At 43.2% G+C, this 21642-nt stretch overlaps 1 long non-coding RNA gene across 1 annotated transcript in view; it reads left to right on the top strand.

Annotated features, from left to right (window-relative positions):
• The first annotated feature begins 2423 nt into the window (after window positions 1-2423).
• The window catches only part of LOC309344766, a 117329-nt gene continuing 98110 nt past the window's right edge, over window positions 2424-21642 (top strand). The window contains exons 1-2 of the long non-coding RNA XR_014157873.1: window positions 2424-2611; window positions 3963-5853. This is a non-coding gene — a long non-coding RNA (uncharacterized lncRNA). The remainder of the gene's footprint in view (window positions 2612-3962; window positions 5854-21642) is intronic.

Below are 21642 nucleotides of genomic sequence, written 5' to 3'. Positions count from 1 at the left end.
TCCAGGCCTTTGACCATTTTGGTTGCCCTCCTCTGGACACGTTCCAGTTTGTCCGTGTCCTTCTTGAACTGTAGTGCCCAGAACTGGACACAGTACTCCAGGTGGGGTCTGACCAGAGCAGAATACAGTGGCACTATTACTTCCCTTGATCTAGATGCAATACTCCTATTGATGCAGCCCAGAATTGCATTGGCTTTTTTAGCTGCCGCGTCACACTGTTGGCTCATGTCAAGTTTGTGGTCAACCAAGACTCCTAGATCCTTTTCACATGTACTGCTCTCAAGCCAGGTGTCACCCATCTTGTATTTGTGCCTCTCATTTTTTTTGCCCAAGTGCAATACTTTACATTTCTCCCTATTAAAATTCATCTTGTTTGTTTTGGCCCAGTTCTCTAATCTGTCCAGGTCGTTTTGAAGTGTGATCCTGTCCTCTGGGGTGTTAGCCACCCCTCCCAGTTTGGTGTCATCTGCAAATTTGATCAGGATGCCCTTGAGTCCATCATCCAAGTCGTTGATAAAGATGTTGAATAAGACGGGGCCCAAGACAGAACCCTGTGGCACCCCACTAGTCACTCTTCTCCAGGATGAAGAGGAACCACTGATGAGCACCTAAACAACAACAAAGCATGTGGGACAGAGAAGCGCCCGTGCGCATGTGCATACACTATTTCTGGTGCACTTCTGGGTCGGAGGAGCGCCAGAAATAGCGTGTGTACACATTTACGGGTGCTCCTCCCACCTGGTTGGAGCGTGGACATCATCAGATAAGGTTGCCGACTAGTAGCTCTAAAACCATAAGTTAGCAGTGCTGGGGGGGGGGAGACGGGTTCAGTGGGAAGATCCAACAGCAGGACAGGCTGCCAGTTCCTGCCACAACTTAACCCGCATCATACCTCAGTTAACTCCCAATAATTTGAGTCCTGCATTGCAGGGGGTTGGGCTAGATGACCCTCGGGGTCCCCTGTGCTGCTCTACAAGTTGATCCTGAACTGATTTGGGCAGATCTTCTTGAGCTAGGCGTGCAAATCTCTCTGTAGGCGCTGCAAGGCAAAAGACTGGTCAAGTGAAGCAGTGGGAGTGGAGAAAGAACAAAGAAACCTGTAACTGACTGTGATCAATTAATTATAAGTACCACTGCAATCGGACCAGCCAAAACTACTGAGTGCCTCAAAATGTATTTATACCTGTACTTTATATCGACACAAAGGTTATGGTGAATGATTCTTTCCACCCCCCCCCACCCCCCGGACCCGTAAACAAAAAGCCAACTGGATTCTGAGGATAATTACAACGACGACTTCGTCCAAATATCAAAACTTGCATCCAGACGTTATAGAAGCAAAATATCTCGGGTTTTTTTAGTTCGATTCTTGCATCAAAGGTAAGGAAAACCGCCGTGTAGCATTATGGGTGCGTCCTATGCAAACGAAATAGGGCTCTCGGCCAATCAAGAAGGCTTGCAGATGACTGACTCCCTGCGAGGTTTCGATTCCGCTTGCAAAGCGTCTCAAAGGCCGAAGTACAACCGGTGCAGCGCGTGGGGTCGTGTGCAGAGGCGGGAGGCCAAAGCTGCGCTGCATCCGCTGACCCAGAGGGCCGGAATTGCACGGGGCATCGGGCTCCCCACCGGGCTCTAGGGCGGCTGCCCCCGGGGCGCGCAGGCCACAAGCCCCATCCGCCAGAGCAGCCGCGCCTCCCGCCGAGCGCGGCCAGGTTCTCCCCGGCGGCGCGCGGGGCTGCGGCGGCGGCGGCGGCTGCTCTCGCTCCGCGATCCGGGGCCGGCCCGCCGCCCTCCCCTCGGGGCAGGGGACAATCCTGCCTCGGCCTGCCGCCGGGCTTCCTTTCTCCCCAGCACCCGAGGGAGACGCTCCCGCCCCGCCGCCGGGGGTCCCTCAGGCTGGAGAGGAAGGGGGCCCGAGGCCCAGGACCCAGAGCGCATCGCCGCTGGGGAAATGGAGCCCAGTCGGGGTGGAATCCGCGGGGATGGCCGGGCCAAGAGAGGGGCTGCCGGGGGCGGGGGGGGATGCATCACTGCAAAAGACACAGCGGAAGACCTCTCCCGAGACCCCACAGGGGGGACCCTCCCCCTTAGAGGCAGCTCCTGGGGCCACTCCCCGCCCCCCCCCCATCCTCCCCCAGCCGAGCAGCGCCCAGAGCGCCCGCCCTTGAGGGACGCAGGCCCGCAGCTGCCCAGGTTCGGGGGGGGGGGGAATTCCTCGGTCCCACACGTCCCCGACTCCCCCCGGCTGCTACACAAAAGACGGAGGGCGGGCCCCCCAGAAGAAGGAAAACCCAGCGGGGGGGTAAGCGGAGAGCCGGTGGGAGGAGGCGCCGAGACTGACCGCTTCCCTCTCGGAGGAGGGCCGCTGTCTCCGGAGACCCCGGCAAAGACGCCGCACGGCAGCGCTGATGGAAAGGGGAAGCGGAGCAGGATGGCCAAGGGGACGGGGCTCCCGATGCGGGGCCAGCATGAGATTCTGCCGGGGGCACGTCAAGAGGGCAGAGGCCTCCCCCCTGCAAGGAGACTCTTCTGGTGCCCTCCCTTCAGATGTCAACTCTTGACTCTTCTTAGAAGACATCTGAAGGCAGCCCTGCTCAGGGAAGTTTTTAAGGTTTGAGGTCTTACTATGTATTTATATCTACTATAGGCCACCCAGAGTGGCTGGGGAAACAGCTAGAAAGCGGGGTACAAATCATAAAATTATTAGTATTCTTATTAATTATTACTACTACAGCACCCTACTCTCCATCTACTGGCAGGCAATATTGCCCCATGGGATCCTTGTTCCATGAAGCTGCTCCCCGCCAGGACTCTGGTCCAAAAAGTGAGGTCACCTGTGTCAGAGATTTAATGCAGACAATTTCTCATAGATGCTTCACTGCCTGATTTGCCTCTGTATTGCTGTGCAAACTATTAAACTCTGCTTGCAAGAGGCCGTGAGGAGAGAGTCAAGCCTCACGGATTGGAAGGCAAGTTGCACAACCGTTAGCCCCAATCAGGGTCCCCATCTAGGTGGCGCCAAGGGCCTTCCATTCTCTCTCCTCCCCCCCCCCCCATTTTCAATATTTTGCGGCCTGTGGCTGGCCCCATCAAGCCTTCCCACAGCAGCGCCAGGCCTTGCGGCATCTTCTCACTGTGTGACATCACACACATGGGCCTGCACACCCACCCAAAAGTTGGGCGGAACCTGGTACCTGTGGTCCCATTGTTACTGTGTAAATGCATGTGGGTAGCAGGGATCACTGTAAAGTAGGGTTCTCAGATGTCCCTGGGGACAGTCCCTGGATTTGCAGATCTGTCCCCAGGAAACGGGTAGCGCCGGCCTCAGCCCTGGCTGGTGAGACGACTGTGCTACCAGGCTGGCTCCGGGCTGCTGACTGCGGCTGCTGCCGCCACTGCCGAAGGGGAACCAGGGATGTCCAGTGGTACAGATCTCCTGCCCCCTTCCCCCTTTGTTTTGACTGATTGGGGGAGGCTTGGGAGTTGGTGGCAGGCGGCCTTTGCCCAGTTTTTAAAAAACTCTGCTCATTTATGATGCACAGGGTGTGAAAGAAAGGCTTTGCACCTTTATACCATATGCATGTGTGCTTGGGCCCAGGATCTTTTGCCTCACCATCCCCACTACAGACTCCCTGTTGCTACTCAACTTAAAAAAGGGGGGGAAAGTGTCCCTGGATTCATTGAAGAAAATCTGGTAACCATACTGTAAAGCATTCAATATCTACCTAACTCCCTATCAAAAAGTCATGGCCCCAGTCATATGGTAGCTTAATCTCAGAGCTAAAAGTATTTTTGAGAGATTTTGAGCATTTTTCGATTTTAAAAAAATGAATTTTAAACAAGTTTTACTGTTGCAATTTCTGCTTTGGCCAATAGATGGCAGTGATGTGATGTGACACAGCCAAACTATTGTAAAAGGATCAAGCTTCTCGTTTTTTCTCTATGCTTTAAATTCAATGCAGGTACCTTGGTTCTCAAACAACTTGGCACTCAAACAACTTGAAACCCAAACACTGCAAACCCATAAGTAAGTGCTCCAGTTTGCGAATGTGCTGAATGTGCTCCGTTTTGAGTGTTACGCTTCCAATTTGAGTGCCACACTTCTGTTTTGAGTGTTATGCTGAGGTCTGTCTGATTTTGCTATTTTGCGTTTTTGTTTTTGCGGTGCTTTTTTGTTTGTTTTTGTGTCTGTGTGGAACCTAGTTCAGCTACTGATTGCTGGATTGTGTGACTGCAGTACATTGTTTATTGTTTTCATTTTATGGACCAATGGTCTCGTTAGATAGTAAAAATTCATGTTAAATTGGGTTAATTCATTTTGCATTACCTTCTATGGGAAAGCACACCTTGGTTTTGGAACGCTTTGGTTTTGGAACGGACTTCTAGAATGGGTTAAGTTTGAGAACCAAGGTACCACTGTACAGGCAGGATTTTTTGATTTTTGAATTTTTGTTTTTTGCATCCTGAGAAAGTTTTGAAATACTAGCATTTTTGCATTCTATTTGTGCATTTAAAAAATAAAAATTTTTGGAAGCTTTTTTTTTTCCTTTTGCATTTTTTAATGTATTAAGAAATCAAAACCCGATAGAGGTGAAGACTCAAAGTCCTGAGGGAACCAAAACAAGTGAGCAGTGTTTATCATCTTCAGAAATTTCACAGGGCCCCAGATGATTTACACCAAAGAAGGTAAGAGGCAAAGATGCTCCAAAACTTAGAAAAAGCATATGGATTCACAAGCGTATGCATTGTATATTTGTGAGAGATTTCTTTAATCTGAGGCTTGAATCCAAGAAGGATTGTAATGAGCATGTGACAGAGTTCCTAATCATTAATAAAAAGGTAGAAATTTTAGAATACAAAATGGATGAACAACACACATCTTCCTGGCAGTTTTAGAAATTGGGATAGAAAAGCTATTCGCCACATGGTTCCTGCAACCTGGTTACAGGCATAAATAATGAATGGCTAGTTGCCTTTTGTCCCCCCAGTGCAGCAGCACTTTCTATTTATATTTTTGTACAGAATCCGAATCTAATCCCTAACCCAACCCTAAACCCCCTAACCGTCAACTCACCCCAATCCCTAACTCTAACCTGCTAAACCTATTCCTAACTTAACCCCAGCCCCTCCCCCTACCTTAACCCAAACTCTACATCCATCCTAACAAACTTTCACCCATAACCATCACACTAAATCCAGGCCTAACCCAAATCTAACACTAACTCTAAACCTCACCCTTGCCTCTAAACCTACCCCAACCCCAGCCCTAACCCTCACCCCACCCCAACCTAATCCCCTAACCCAACCTTCACTCAACTCTCACCCACTCCAAACCCTCATGCATCTTTCATACAGACTTGACCCTAACCCCCAACCTTTGGGTGTAGCAGGAGACCCTAATTAATAGGAGGGTGTACCTGATCAGACTAAGGGCACGGATAAACTCCCCTCAGCCAGACCTAGGAAAGACATCCAGAAAGAAGGTTTGGGGCCACTTGGATAGAGGCAAAGTGGTGATTTCATGCCCGTCTGGTTCATATGGTATGGCTTCTATCAGCATTTAAACCTAAACTAACGCGGGTGGCGCTGTGGGTTAAACCACAGAGCCTAGGGTTTGCTGATCAGAAGGTCGGCGGTTTGAATCCCCGCGACGGGGTGAGCTCCTGTTCCTCGGTCCCTGCTCCTGCCAACCTAGCAGTTCGAAAGCACATCAAAGTGCAAGTAGATAAATAGGTACCACTCCAGCGGGAAGGTAAACGGTGTTTCCGTGCGCTGCTCTGGTTCGCCAGAAGCGGCTTCGTCATGCTGGCCACATGACCCGGAAGCTGTACGCCAGCTCCCTCGGCCTATAGAGTGAGATGAGCAGTGCAACCCCAGTCGTCCGCGACTGGACCTAATGGTCAGGGGTCCCTTTACCTTTACTAAACTGCAACTTGCCTGGGAAAAATCAAGCAGGTCACCAGAAGAAACAGTGACTTGTGTGCTGATGCCTCAGAAGACAAACCTGAGAATGAGCTGCTCTATGCTGTTCAGTGCAGGTCGTGTCAAGAAGACTGAGTTCATCGCTCCAAAGCAGGGGTCAGCAAACTTTTTCAGCAGGGGGCCGGTCCACTGTCCCTCAGAACTTGCGGGGGGCAGACTATATTTGGGGGGGGGGCGGAAATGAACAAATTCCTATGCACACTGCTAATGTATTTGTAGTGCACAAAAAACAGGAAAAACTACAATATTTAAAATGAAGAACGATTTTAATCAACATAAATAAACTTATAAATAATTCAATGGGAAGTATGGGCCTGCTTTTAGCTAATGAGATGGTTGATATCCTGTTCCATATTTGTCACTGCTAGTCATAGCAAGTGATGCAAGTATTCATCAGTTAGTCTGGTTCTAGTTGGAGATTTCAGATGTTTCATTTGGGAAAAAGTCTGTTCACAGATATAGGTGCTGCCAAAGATGGTTGCAAATTTGAGTGCATGGTTCCTGAGATTCAGATACGTCTCAGAGGGGAAAGATGCATAGAAATTTGTGAGGCTGCTTGATTTGAAAGTGTCAGAGAGTCACAATTCTGTAGTTCGACCAATTCCATTTGGTAAATTGGATCAGCAGTTTCAACGTCAAAAGAAAATAGGTTCCGGAAAAGCTGTATGCCCTGCTCATGGATGTGAAGCTCTTTAAATCGAGTTTGAAACTCCTTTTGCAAAATTTCCAGTAAATCCACACGTTTCGTTTGGGAATGCAACTGGTGGTTTTCCCGCCAACAGGTTTTGAGTTGTGGAGAGATGGCAGAAGTTTTCTTCCTTCACTTGTTTAATGAGAAGGTCTAATTTTGCTTGAAACGCTTTCATGTGAAAACATATCACAGATGAGCTTCCCCCTTCCTTGAAGTTGAACATTAAAAGTGTTGAGTATTTCTGTTACGTCTGTCAGAAAGGCAAGCAGCCATTTCCATTCTGCATCTTTGAGCTCTGGTACTTTATCGTTTTTCATAAGCATAAAATCATAAACATGTGGAAGTAAGTCATAAAAACATTTCAGAACTCTTCCTCGACTCAGCCAACAGACTTCTGTGTGGTACGGATGATCTTCATGTTCAACATTCAACTTAGACAGAAATTCCTGAAACTGTGGTTTAGTAAGGTAAGGGACCCCTGACCATTAGGTCCAGTCGTGGCTGACTCTGGGGTTGCACCGCTCATCTCACTCTATAGGCCGAGGGAGCCGGTGTACAGCTTCCGGGTCATGTGGCCAGCATGACTAAGCCGCTTCTGGCAAACCAGAGCAGCGCACGGAAACGCCGTTTACCTACCGGAGCAGTACCTATTTATCTACTTGCACTTTGATGTGCTTTTGAATGGCTAGGTTGGCAGTTTAGTTTAGTGGTTTAGTACAGTTTAGTGGTTTAGTACATGAGCTCTAATGAAGTTAACACAAGATACCACAGTTTTCATGACAGAGTCCCACTTCAGTGATTTTTTACAACACAGTGCTGGTTGGTGGATGAGGCAGTGTATGGCTATTGGATGTGAATGGTTGTGTTTGTCCATCTCTTTTTTTAAAAAAAATAATATTTATTAAAGTTTCAAAAATTACAGAAAGAAAAAGTAAAAAATGCCACATTAAACAAAAGCAAAACAACACATCCCAATATATAAAAAACGGGAAAAAACAGAGAAATAGAATCCGTTAAACAAAAACAAAAACACAAAGAAAAATGCATCAAATCTACTCATTACTAATCTTTCATTAGCTTATTTCCTTGACCTCCTCCCACCTCCCTTTTTTGTATTCTACGTCAATTATCCATTTCAGCAAATCCTTTCCCTCTTTTAAAATTTTTGTCCTGTAAATTGTCTTAATATAATGTAACTTTACTTTTCCTCCTTTCACCAATTAACAGTCAGTTATTCCCAAATCCTTTATATCATTCCTGCTAAAATCATATAATATTATTCCAACATCCTTCTAACAGATATTAATTTTACAATGTTTCTTTCCTCCAAATAACATTTCTGCTAAATCCATAAAATATCAATCCACCAATTATCTATCACTCATTAATTTTGCAATATTTCTATATATAAACTTTAAATTTTTCAATCTTCTTCCATCAACTCCTCTCCCTGGTTTCGGATTCTGCCAGTCCTTTCCGTCAATTCCATATAGTCCATCAACCTGGGGATCTTATGTCCGAGGCTCTTAACTCTTTTCCAGGTCCCTTCTGCCGATCTCCTTCATATTCTTTGATGCTAGAGAGCAAATCTCGAGAAAACTCCATCTTAACAATATTTTTATTCCTTCTGGACAGTTCAGCCAGATTTCCATAGTTGATGCTAGGGTCAATAAAGTATTTCAGGTCGTATTTCAAGATTCTTCCAAATCCAAAGGCCCCCAAACCTTCAATCTCCTCCAAGTCCATGTCCCAAAAATCAATTAATCCCTGGATAGAGGGATCATTCCGACTTTCCTTCTTCAGTCCAAACCGGGAACCAATCCTCGAAATTCTGACTTTTTCTACAGTGGTGCCTCGCAAGACGAAATTAATTCGTTCCGCGAGTTGCTTCGTCTTGTGATTTTTTCGTCTTGCGGTGCGCGGATTCCCTGGGTATTAACAGCTTTAAGAAAAAGGAAGCAAACTCGCAAGACGTTTTCGTCTTGCAAAGCAAGCCCATAGGGAAATTCATCTTGCGAAGCACCTCGAAAAACGGAAAACCCTTTCGTCTAGCGAGTTTTTCGTCTTGCGAAGCATTTGTCTTGCGGGGCACCACTGTATATTCAATCATAGAAGGCCTCAATTTATAGTCCTCAATTTGCTTCTGTAAAACTAAGAGTCCCACTTGTGTTATTTTAGGTTCAAAAACAACAACTTTCTCCTTTTCCTCCACCATTTGTTCTGCCAAAGTAGGTTCCTGTGCCAAGTCTTGAATTATTTCTGTATTGGTGCTCTCTTCTCGTATCAAATTAGTCACTTTCTGTTCCAAGTTATCAACTTTAAAAGTCGTGGCATCCGTCTTTTTATTAAGCTCTTCCAGCGAATGACTTATTTTACATAATAGAGTCACAATATCTTCTCCTATCAACATTTTGAATAGTCCAAGGTCAATCACTGGTTCTCAGAATCCTTATCTTGCAGCTGGAGATCCCCCAGTTACACTCCTGTAACAGTTTCAAAAGCTCCCTCTAGAGGGAAACAGTCTCCACTTGTATGAGTTCTTTCAAGCACAGCTCAAGCAATAAACAAAGTTTCAATTTTCGGTTACTTTTCCTCCATTTTGAATGCAGAAGAGGACAATGGAAACAGTATCTTGCTCTTATTTCAACTAGCTGTCAAATCCGTTCTGTCAACGAACTTTCCCCAAATGTCATCTGGCAACCCGTTCCCAGTTTCAGAGCTGAGGTGATTTGATTTTCCCCTCACTCCTGTAGGCTTACTAAGTTCAATTCAAAGCTTCCCCCCTCTTCACCTGCCTCCAAGGGGGGTTCTGTATTTTTAACCAATGGAAATTTAATCTTTTATCGAAGGCTTTCAAAGGCTTTAGCTTGTAATGTCTTTGCTTCAGTCTATTTACAAAAGCGGAAGGCGGACTTCCTGTTTATGACCTTCCCGCTTCGGCGCCGAATTAAGATACTTAAAAATCCAATTTTTCATTCTACTCACGGGTAGTTGTTTAAAATCCAATTGTCCACAGGAAAAAGTCAGCGCTCTCCAGCAACAGCAATGCGGCTTCACTCCGTGAAAGAAGCGGTCGATTCAAAGCACCGCGCCGCTCACCCCACGTCACTCCGGATCTCCTAAACAGGGTTTCCCCGCGAGTAGGGGAGGCGCAAAAGGTGCCAGCCGAATCCCAGGTTCACAGGTTTCTTCCACCTGTGATTTCAATGGGTCTCCGCCTTCGCCGTGGCGGTCAGACCCTGTTTTTCATGGAGTAAGTTCCTCCCGATCGGAGCTCAGCCATTGCCGGAGGCGCCAACCCGGAAGTCGTGTTTGTCCATCTCTTGGTTAATGTGTGCAACCTCTCCTCTCATAGACCCCATCATGCTAGGAGCACCATCAGTTGTCACACTGGCTATTTTAGCCCAGTCCAGCTCCAAATCACGCAGTTTCGCAAACTTTTTCCAAATATATCCTCTCCTGTTGTTGTTCCCTTGATGGTTTGCAGTGCAGCAAGCTCCTCTGTGACTTTGAAATTATCATTTGTCCCACGAATGAAAATTAGAAATTGTGCAGAATCATGAACATCAGTGCTTTCGTCGAGTGCCAATGAAAAATAATGTAGTTTTTTTTAGGAGTTTTGCAGATGTTGATGCAATTCCCCCCCCCCATTTCTTCAGTAATAATTATTACATTATTACAAATGTGGAGACATAGAGGCCTGGGAACTGTATTTTATTGAGACTTCTTGTGGTTTAATTGTTTATATTTTGAACTTGTCTCTCTCATGGAATAAAAGACAATTTGACCTTGAACTGAGGCAGGTGTGGAATGAGCGGCCCAGGGAAAACAAGAGCAGCCAAAGCTAAAGAAAAAGAAAAAGAAAAGAAATCTGTGCAACTTGTTCAAACAACTTTAACTCATCAACGCAGATCATCTGTCCCAACTGTGCTAACAGCACAGGAGGTGGAAATCGAGCAGCCTGCCACAGAAGATATGGCAACTGGAGGATCTGAATCAGTCCTGAAACAAATTTTGGAGCAACTGGCAATTTTAAACCAAAAGGTGGACAATCAATCAACAAAAATTGACCAAGCTACATCCTCTATTGGTAAATTAACTGAGCAGGTTTCCCAGCATACTCAGGCAATTGACAATTTGCAAGGAGCTACGGCTGAAAATTATAAATTAGCTGTGGAAGCCAATCAAAAAGCAGAGCAGGCAAACCGAAAAGTTGATGAGATTAAGGGGGAAGTAAGGCCTCTGAAAAGACAGGTAGGGGAACAACAAGCCTACCTGTCACTGGTTGAATTGAAAAGTAAGGAAAATAATCTCAGGTTAAGGGCCATCCCAGAATTGGAGCCAGGCAACTTAGAGGGATTTCTGACACTTCTATTTTCCAAATTCTGGGGAATTGAGGAAGATAAAGATTTCAAAATCGTGACGGCCTTTAGACTGGGAAGATTGGTAAAGAAAGATAAGGCTAGAGACTGTTTGGTTATTTTGAGATCAAGAGAGGAAAGAGATAAGATATTAGGCCTACATTTTAAAAAATCCTTGGAGATAGAAGGTAAAAAGGCTGAAATCTACAGAGATATACCTAAACATCTATTGGATCTTAGGACCACTTACACAGACCTGACCAAATTGTTAAGACATAACGCAATTCCTTATAGGTGGGAGTTTCCACAAGGACTATCATTTACTTATAAAGAAAGGAAAGTAAGAATCAAAACACCTGAGGATCAGCAGAAGTTCCTACACGACCACGAGGAGGACCTCCAAAAAGGAGCTGCAGCTTCTTGGCCACCACCACCACCGGGACCACCACCAAAACCTACACTGTCTGGATCTGGACCAGCACCACCACCTCCGGGACCGGAGGAAAACCTAGACACCCCATTGTAAGACCCACCAATTAAACCAGGATGTCTCTGCAGCTTCTTAGCTGGAATATAAATGGCGGAAACTCTCCGGAAAAAAGAAGAAAAGTATTTCATATTTTGAAAAAAGAACAATTGGACATTATTTGCCTGCAAGAAACACATGTGACAAGGCTTCATAGAAAAGTGTTAATCAATAAAAGATTAGGCCAAGAATTTATTTCTTCAGATAAAGTCAAGAAAAGAGGAGTGGTGATTTATGCAAAGGAGAGCCTGTCACCGAAATTTCTATTTAAAGATGAACATGGCAGAATTTTGGCGATTGAAATTCAGACGCAAGGAGAAAAATTTTTGATATTAGGAATATATGCTCCAAATGAAGGAAAATCGGAATTCTTTAGGAAGCTGCATGAGATTATGCTGGACTACTTAGACTATAACAACATCATCATGTTGGGCGATATGAATGGGGTTGTATCTGTAAACATGGATAAGTCACAAAGTGCTAACATAACGACAGATGGCAGACTACCTAAAACTTTCTTTGAAATGACTGACAATATGGACTTAATTGACATATGGAGGGTTAAGAACCCCTTAGGAAAAGAAGGAACTTTCTTTTCTGAAGCTCATCTGACATGGACACGAATAGACCAAATATGGACAACTAGAGGACTGGCACCTAAGACTAGAAAAGTGGAAATCTGCCCAAAAACCTGCTCCGACCATAATGCATTGAAAGTGGAATTGAGACTAAACACAACCGGATCCTTTAGATGGAAAATGAATGACACCTTATTAAGGGATCAGGAGATTGTTAAGAAGGCCCAAAAAACTTTAAAGGACTATTTTGAAATAAACTTAAACACCACTGTGGAAAAAAGAACAATCTGGGACGCAAGTAAAGCAGTTATGAGAGGGTTTCTAATACAACAAAATACGATTAAGAAAAAGCTCTGGAATGAAAAGAAGGAGAAGATATTGGAGAAAATAAGAGAAGGAGAGAAAAAATTAAGATCTAGGCCTAAGTCGGTGGAAGTGCTCAGAGAAGTGAAATTTTTCCAGGCACAATATTTGAAATTGATAAATCAGGAGGTGGAATGGAAAATTAAACAGATGAAACAAAGATCCTTTGAATCAGCAAACAAGTGTGGGAAACTGCTAGCATGGCAGTTGAAAAAGAGACAAAAACTTAACACAGTTACAAATCTAGAGATTGAAGGGAGAATGGTTCAGAAACCCGAGGAAATTAGAAAGTGTTTCCAGAGATATTTTAAAGAACTCTATTCACAAGGGCCACAAAAAGACTTTGAGATGGATCAATTCCTTAAAACTAATGGATTACAAAAAATAACTCAAGAAATGAGAACCATCCTGAATAGTAATATCACCCAGCAAGAAATTGAAAGTGCCATCCAGAATCTTCAATTAGGCAAATCTCCAGGTCCTGATGGACTTACCTCCAAATACTATAAGGTTTTGAAGGATTATTTGATACAACCTTTGATGGAGGTCTGTAATCAGATTATGGAGGGGAGGAAGGCACCGGAGACGTGGAAAGAAGCCTTCATCACATTGATACCTAAACAAGAAACTGAAAAGACCCAGCTTAAGAACTACCGCCCCATCTCACTCCTAAACGTGGATTACAAAATTTTTGCGGATATTTTGGCAAGTAGGTTTAAAAAGGTGCTTAATGAAGTGATCCATAAGGACCAGGCCGGCTTTCTCCCCGGTAGGCATTTGTTTGATAATACAAGAAATATTATTGACATTTTGGAACTCCTACAAACAAATCTTAATACTAGAGCGGTTTTAATTTTCATTGATGCGGAGAAAGCCTTCGACAACATTTCTTGGATGTTCATGAAGAAAAATTTGGAAGGGATGGGAGTGGGGCGGGGGTTTGAAAATGGAATAGAAGCAATTTATTCAGAGCAAAAAGCTAAATTGATTGTTAACAATGTGGTGACAGAGGAGTTCAAAATAGAAAAAGGGACACGACAGGGGTGCCCCCTATCCCCCCTATTGTTTATTTCAGTCCTGGAGGTGCTATTGAACATGATTAGAAAGGACCGGTCTGTACAAGGAATTGAGGTCGGAGTGAAACAATATAAACTGAAAGCTTTTGCAGACGACTTGGTATTAACATTACAGGAGCCAGTCTCTAGTACTAAAAGAGTGTTAGAATTAATTTCTGATTTTGGTCGGGTGGCGGGATTTAAGTTGAACAAGCAAAAAACTAAGGTTCTAGCAAAAAATTTGACAACTACAGAAACAGATGAGTTCCTGAAAGAAACGGAATTAAATGTGGTTAAAAAAGTAAAATACCTAGGGGTGTATCTGACCTCCAAAAATTTGAATTTGTTTAAAGATAATTATGAGAAATGCTGGTCAGAAATTAAAAGAGATTTGGAAATATGGTCAAGATTGAAACTTTCCTTGTTGGGCCGAATAGCAGCTATAAAGATGAATGTATTGCCGAAAATGTTATTTCTGTTCCAGGCCCTGCAGATCGTGGACAAAGTGGAATGTTTTGGAAAATGGCAGAAGGATATTTCCAAGTTTGTTTGGCAGGGCAAAAAGCCCCGAATAAAGTTTAAAATACTAACTGATGCGAAAGAAAGAGGGGGATTTGCCCTGCCAGACTTGAGGTTATATTATGAATCTGCAGCCTTCTGCTGGTTGAAAGATTGGATTCTATTGGAAAACACTGATGTCCTAGATCTGGAGGGGTTTGATAATGCTTTTGGGTGGCATGCATATTTGTGGTATGACAAGGTTAAAGTTCATAAATTGTTTAAAAACCATATTGTCAGAAGAGCAATTTTGATGGTCTGGACAAAATATAAGGACTTATTGGAGAGTAAGACTCCGAGGTGGCTCTCACCGGTGGAGGCCAAGGCACGTAAGAGACTTAACATGGAAGCCTACTGGCCTAAATATTGGGAAATAATTGAAAAAACTGGAGACAATTGGAGGTTGCTGAGCTTGGAAAAATTGAAAAACAAGGTGCGAGATTGGTTGCACTATGCTCAAATCCAGGAGGTTTTTAAAGTGGATAAAAAGGTTGGATTCCAGGTGGAAAAATCGAAATTAGAGACAGAATTGTTAGAGCCAAAAAATAAACTACTTTCGAGAATGTATAACTTGCTGCTTAAATGGAATACACAGGACGAGACAGTCAAATCCGCCATGATAAAATGGGCACAGGACTTGGGGCACAACATTATGTTTGAAGACTGGGAAAGGTTATGGAACACCGGAATGAAATTTACGGCATGTAGTGCCTTGAAGGAAAATATTATGAAAATGATATACCGGTGGTACATGACCCCAGTCAAGCTTGCTAAGATATATCACCTGTCTGACAATAAATGTTGGAAATGTAAAGAGGCGGAAGGGACATTCTTCCATCTCTGGTGGACTTGCCCGAAAGTGAAGGCCTTTTGGGAGATGATTCATAACGAACTAAAAAAGGTACTTAGATTTACCTTACCTAAGAAACCGGAGGCCTTTCTTCTGGGCATTGTAGACCAGAGAGTACTTAAGAAAGATAGAATTTTTTTTATGTATGCTACCACAGCAGCAAGGGTCCTGATTGCTAAGCATTGGAAGACACAAGATTTACCCACGCTGGAGGAATGGCAGACACAGTTGATGGACTATATGGAACTGGCCGAAATGACTGGCAGAATCCGAGACTTGGGAGAAGAAACAATCGAGGAGGACTGGGAAAAATTTAAAGACTATTTGAAAAAACATTACAAGTTGTATGAATGTTAAAAAATGCACTTTTTAAAAATTCTAGCTTCAGCATTGGTAAATTAATGAAATGGAAATTAAGGTACAAGAAGTCAGAGGTGGAATAATGAAATAACTATTATGTTTAAGCTAAAACATATAAGATTTGGGTTACAATAGTTTTGAAATTAGGCAACATGATAAAATGAAAGATACAATAAGCTTTGAAATAAGTTAACAAATTGCTGATGTTTTGTATTACAGAGAATGCAGGGTTTGGAGGATGTGGGGAAGTCCAATAGATGTGCTGGAAAAAAGGATTATGGAAATTTGTAATTTCTCTACTGTATTTTCTATTTCTGTCTTTATCTCTTTTTTCTGTATTTCATAAACTTAATAAAAATATTATAAAAAAAAAACAAAGCACCGCGCCGCTCACCCCACGTCACTCCGGATCTCCTAAACAGGGTTTCCCCGCGAGTAGGGGAGGCGCAAAAGGTGCCAGCCGAATCCCAGGTTCACAGGTTTCTTCCACCTGTGATTTCAATGGGTCTCCGCCTTCGCCGTGGCGGTCAGACCCTGTTTTTCATGGAGTAAGTTCCTCCCGATTGGAGCTCAGCCATTGCCGGAGGCGCCAACCCGGAAGTCGTGTTTGTCCATCTCTTGGTTAATGTGTGCAACCTCTCCTCTCATAGACCCCATCATGCTAGGATCACCATCAGTTGTCACACTGGCTATTTTAGCCCAGTCCAGCTCCAAATCACGCACAGTTTCGCAAACTTTTTCAAATATATCCTCTCCTGTTGTTGTTCCCTTGATGGTTTGTAGTGCAGCAAGCTCCTCTGTGACTTTGAAATTATCATTTGTCCCACGAATGAAAATTAGAAATTGTGCAGAATCATGAACATCAGTGCTTTCGTCGAGTGCCAATGAAAAATAATGTAGTTTTTTTAAGGAGTTTTGCAGATGTTGATGCAATTCCCCCCCCCATTTCTTCAGTACTATGTGTAAATGTACATCCTGAAAGACACAGTGTGCTAAATAAACTCAATATGGAGGCCAAATGGCTGAAATATTGGGAAATTTTGGAACAAGATGGAGACAGAGTAAAACTGCAGAGTTTTGAAAAATTAAAAAACAAAGTGCGAGATTGGCTCCATTATTACAAAATAATGGAGGCATATAATTTGGACAAAAAAGTTGGCTTCCAGGTGGAAAAATCAAAATTGGAAACAGAATTGTTAGATTCAAAAATCAAGAATTTGTCAAGAATGTATAACTTGCTATTGAAGTGGAACACTCAGGATGAAATGGTGAAATCTGATATGATTAAATGGGCACAAGATATTGGACATAACATAATGATGGCTGACTGGGAACAGTTATGGACCACGGGTATGAAATTCAAGGCATGTAATGCCCTAAGAGAAAACTTAATGAAAATGATTTATAGGTGGTACATGACACCAGTCAAGCTTGCAAAAATTTACCATTTGCCCGATAATAAATGTTGGAAATGTAATGAGATTGAAGGTACATTCTTTCACCTTTGGTGGACATGCCCAAGGATTAAGACATTCTGGGAGATGATTTATAACGAAATGAAAAAGGTATTTAAATATACCTTCCTGAAGAAACCTTTCTCCTGTGCATGGTCGGCCAATTGGTGCCAAAGAAGGACAGAACTTTTTTCATGTATGCAACAACAGCAGCAAGAATACTCATCGCGAAGTATTGGAAGACACAAGATTTATCCACCCGGGAAGAATGGCAGATGAAGTTGATGGACTATATGGAATTTACCGGAAATGACTGGCAGAATCCGAGACCAGGGAGAAGAGTTGGTGGAAGAAGATTGGAAAAAAATTAAAGATTATTTACAGAAATATTGTAAAATTAATGAGCTATAGAAAAATGGTGGAATGAAGTTATATGGCTTTAGTAGAAATGCTATAAGGAATTAAGTATAAATAGATTAATAGAGTGTTAAAGGAAAAAATAAGGTTAGAATGTGTTAAGATAATTATAGGATTGAAAACAGAGGAAGGTGGAAAGGAATTGCTGAAACAATTAACAGAAGTGGAATACAAAAAGGGAGGTGTGAGGAGGTCGCTGAAATAAGTGAATGAAAGATAAGATACTGAAACTGTTTGATGTGTTTTAAACTGTTTCTGTTTTGTTTTGTTAGTTTAATGTGTTAGTGTTATGTAGTGTTTTTGTATTGTATTTTATTGTTTTTCTTTTTTGTATTTAAATTGTTGGAAAAGTAATAAATATTATTTTCAAAAAAAAAAAAGAAAATTAGAAATTGTGCAGAATCATGAACATCAGTGCTTTCGTCGAGTGCCAATGAAAAATAATGTAGTTTTTTCGAGGAGTTTTGCAAATGTTGATGCAATCCTCCCCCCCCCCCCAATTTCTTCAGTACTATGTGTAACTGTACGTCCTGAAAGACACAGTGTACTAAATAAATCAGTCTTCAGTCTAAAGGTAATCAAAAGTCCACTGTTTGTTGAAAACCCTGCACTCAGAGTCAACTTTTCTTTTACTTGACATGATTTCCTAGGGATGGAAAAATGCTATTAGGTAAAGGTACTCCTAACCGTTAGGTCCAGTTACGGATGACTCTGGGGTTGCGCGCTCATCTCACTTTATAGGCAGAGGGAGCTGGCGTTGGTCCACAGACAGCTTCCGGGTCATGTGGCCAGCATGACTAAGCCGCTTCTGGCAAACCAGAATGGAGGGGGAAAGTGTGTGCGTCCTATGGAGTGAATGCAGGCTTTCGCTGAAGCCTGGAGAGCGAGAGGGGTCGGTGCGCACCAATCCCTCTCACTCTCCAGGCTTCAGGAAGCTATCTGCAAGCCTGCGGAGCCCATGGGAGTTCCCGCCAGGCTCCGCAGGCTTGCAGACAGCTGCCTGCAGCCCGAGGTCCGGGGAGCGCGGCACTGTGCACCCCGGGCTTAGGGGCAGCTATCTGCAAGCCTGCAGAGCCCAGCGGGAGTTGCGGACAGCTGCCTGCAGCCCGAAGTCCGGGGAGTGGGGCGCTGCGCACAAGCTGCGCAAAGCCTCCGCCGCCCTGCGGAGGCTTGAAAGGCTGTCCCCGAAGCTGCGCTCCAAAGGTTCCAGGGATCTTTGAGGTTGGGGGGGAAGCGCTGCTTTCCCCCACCAGCAGCCCCACAAGCTCGGGGGGCAACGGCAAGGCTGCGCGCAGCCTTTGCTCTGTTCCCCGACCTGCTCTTGAACGCACCTTGTTTTTGAGGGGGAGAACAAGGGGAAAAAATCCCCCCCTATGGTCCGGTGCGTCCTATAGAGCGAAAAATACGGTATTTATCTACTTGCACTTAAAAAAAAAAAAAAAAAAATTATTCAAATTTCCAATAACCAATTCATTTATAATTTAACATCCAATTTAACTTATACATTCTTTTTGACTTCCATCAGCCTATCTGACAATTTTCATATTTATCACAACTTCTCACATTTCATACATTTATGTTGCACTTTGACATTCCCTATTTTATCATCTCTTTTAAGCGACATTCCAGTTTATTTTTTCACAAAGCTTCTTGAAATCCAACAAGCGTTATTTCCTGATCACACACAGTTTTCATATACTCTGTAAATTTATTCCAGTCCTCGGTGAATCTCTGATCACGTTGGTTTCGAATTTTCCCAGTTAATTTGTCCATTTCTGCGTACTCCATCAATTTCATTCTCCATTCTTCCCTCGTTGGCATTTCTTCCTGTTTCCACCTTTGGGCCAACAAAATTCTGGCTGCTGTTACTGCATATCTAAATAACTTCACATCTTTCTTTCCAACATCATTCCCTACTATACCAAGTAAAAATGCTTCTGGTTTCTTTACAAAAGAGTATCTCAACATTTTTTTCATCTCATTATAAATCATTTCCCAAAAGCATTTCACTTTCTTACATTCCCACCACATGTGGTAAAATGTCCCTTCTTTCTCTTGACATTTCCAACATTTATTACTAACTTTAAACATCTTTCCAAGTTTCACAGGAGTTATATACCATCTGAATATCATTTTCATAACGTTTTCCTTTATCGTAGTACATGCGGTGAATTTCATTCCCTCTTTCCAAAGTTTAATCCACTCCTCTAATTGTATATTGTAACCAAAATCTTTGGCCCATTGAATCATAACCGTTTTTACTTCTTCATCTTTTGTGTGCCATTCAAGTAATAATTTGTACATTTTTGACAATATTTTTACATCACTATTCAAGATTTCTTGCTGAAACCTCGATTTTTTCCCTAAGAAACCTTTTTCTCGCATGTCTTTTTTAAACATTGCATTCAATTGGAAATATTGCAACCAAACATTCACCTTATCTTTAACCTCTTCATATGGTTTCAGATTCCACTTATCTCCTTCTTTGATTATCAAATTTTCATATGTGGCCCAATTCCCTGTCATATTGACCCCTTTCGTACTCATTATTTCCAATGGCGATAGCCACATTGGAGTTTTAGGCTCTAATAGATTTTTGTACCTGTTCCACACTTCGATTAACGTTCCTCTAAAAATATGATTTCCAAAACCTTTGTGCACTCTGTTCTTATCACACCATAAATAGGCATGCCACCCAAATCTATTATCATATCCTTCTAAATCCAACAATTCTGTGTTTTCTAATTTTATCCATTCTTTTAACCAGCAAAGACAAGAAGCTTCATAATATAACTTTAAGTCTGGCAGGGCAAAGCCTCCTCTTTCTTTTACATCTGTCAATATCTTAAATTTAATTCTGGGCTTTTTGCCCTGCTAGATATATCTTGACACTGTTCTTTGCCATTCTTTAAATATTTTCACACCTTTAATTATTGGTATTGTTTGAAACAAAAACAACATTTTCGGTAGCACGCTCATTTTTATCGTTGCGATTCTTCCCCATAACGATAGTCTCATCCTTGTCCATACATCTAAATCACATTTGATTTTATTCCAAGTAGGTACGTAGTTATTTTGAAATAGGTCAATATTCCTGGGAGTTAACGTAATCCCTAAATATTTTACTTTTTTAACCACTTTCATTTCTGTTTGTTGCTGTATTTCTTCTATCACTTCTTGATCTAAATTTTTAACCATTATCTTGGTTTTATTCCTATTTAATTTAAAGCCTGACACCTGACCAAAGTACTCAATTTCTTCTAACACCTCTTGAACACTCTGTATGGGATCTTCTATAGTTATGACTAAGTCATCAGCAAAGGCCTTGACCTTATATTGATTACCACCCACTGTTACACCTTTTATCTTTTCATTGTTTCTTATTGTTCTTAGAAAAACCTCCAGAACCGATATGAATAACAGCGGTGACAACGGACATCCTTGTCTTGTACCCTTCGTGATGGCAATATTTTCTGTTATGACATTGTTTACAATTAGTTTTGCTCTCTGTTCTGAATATATCGCCTGTATACCACTCAAAAAAGATTGGCCCACATCCATATGTTCTAAATTCTTTAACATAAATTCCCAAAAGATATTATCAAAGGCCTTCTCAGCGTCCACAAAAATTAGCATAGCTTGTTTTTCCTTCCCGCTAGACAAATATTCAATTATATTAATTACATTTCTTATGTTATGTATGCTTTCCCCCACCAGCAGCCCCACAAGCTCGGGGGGCAACGGCAAGGCTGCGCGCAGCCTTTGCTCTGTTCCCCGACCTGCTCTTGAACGCACCTTGTTTTTGAGGGGGAGAACAAGGGGAAAAAATCCCCCCCTATGGTCCGGTGCGTCCTATAGAGCGAAAAATACGGTATTTATCTACTTGCACTTTGACGTGCTTTCGAACTGCTAGGTTGGCAGGAGCAGGGACCGAGCAACGGGAGCTCACCCCGTCGCGGGGATTCGAACTGCCGACCTTCTGATCGGCAAGCCCTAGGCCAGGGGTCAGCAACCCGCGGCTCTGGAGCCGCATGTGGCTCTTTTACACCTTTGCCGCGGCTCCGGGGCAGATACTAGCAAGGGGAGGAGGCGCATTGTGTGCCCCGACACTCCCCACTGAGGCGGGCGCTGTACTGGCTGTGACGCCGCATGGGGGCAGTGCGTGCGTTAGTCACACACCGTCCCGACGTCACCTTCCCGTCCGCTGTCAGATCGGAGGGCAGCGGTGCGCATGCAATGGTTTTGCGGCTCCCAGTTGTTGTTTTCTTTGGAAACGGGTCCAAGTGGCTCTTTTTGTCTTAAAGGTTGCAGACCCCTGCCCTAGGCTCTGTGGTTTAACCCACAGTGCCACCCGCATCCCTATGCTATTAGTCAAATACCAATAAATACAGAGCTACAAAAACAACGTACCAGCAATAGTGACTACTAAACTAAAATACAAAAAGTC

The sequence above is a fragment of the Podarcis erhardii genome, assembly GCF_964252035.2.
Source record: "Podarcis erhardii genome assembly, chromosome: 6".
NCBI classification, from domain to species: Eukaryota; Metazoa; Chordata; class Lepidosauria; order Squamata; family Lacertidae; genus Podarcis; species Podarcis erhardii.
This window is presented reverse-complemented; position numbering and strand designations above follow the sequence as displayed.